At 68.8% G+C, this 378-nt stretch overlaps 1 protein-coding gene across 1 annotated transcript in view; it reads right to left on the bottom strand.

Annotated features, from left to right (window-relative positions):
* Positions 1-378, bottom strand: part of ITM2C (integral membrane protein 2C) — a 15,294-nt gene extending 14,916 nt beyond the window's left edge. Inside the window, exon 1 of the mRNA XM_011951979.1 lies at positions 309-378. The gene's annotated coding sequence lies outside the window, so the exon portion shown is untranslated. The remainder of the gene's footprint in view (positions 1-308) is intronic.

The following is a 378-nucleotide window of genomic DNA, read 5'->3' as shown; positions in this document are numbered from 1 at the left end:
GACCAGCCCCCTCCCCCTATCAGGCGGCGAGGGGCCCCCACTTTTGGAAGAGACCTCGAGCGCTTCTCCACCTGAGGACCAGAACCAGACTCCTCCTACTCTGGGGACTTCGGCTTTTGGCTGCCGCTTTAGTACGGGACTCAAGCCCCCTCCTCTGGGATAAGCAATCATTCGAGACTTCCCAACCCCGCTCCACCCCGGGCACTGGGGCTCTGATGGGTCTCGGGCAGTCCCCAGAGCCGACGGGGCGCGCCTGGGGCGCGTGCCTGGGTCCCCCGACCCCCAGCCTGAGCCCCAGACCCTCTCACCCTAGCCGGCGTCAGCAGGATCTCGGTGGCCGAGGCCGGCGCCGGGGCCGACGCCGACGCCTTGTCAGCC

This window comes from Colobus angolensis, unplaced genomic scaffold, assembly GCF_000951035.1.
Source record: "Colobus angolensis palliatus isolate OR3802 unplaced genomic scaffold, Cang.pa_1.0 Scaffold33, whole genome shotgun sequence".
Lineage (NCBI taxonomy): Eukaryota > Metazoa > Chordata > Mammalia > Primates > Cercopithecidae > Colobus > Colobus angolensis.
Note: the sequence above shows the minus strand (reverse complement) of the source record. Positions and strands in the feature narration are given on the sequence as shown.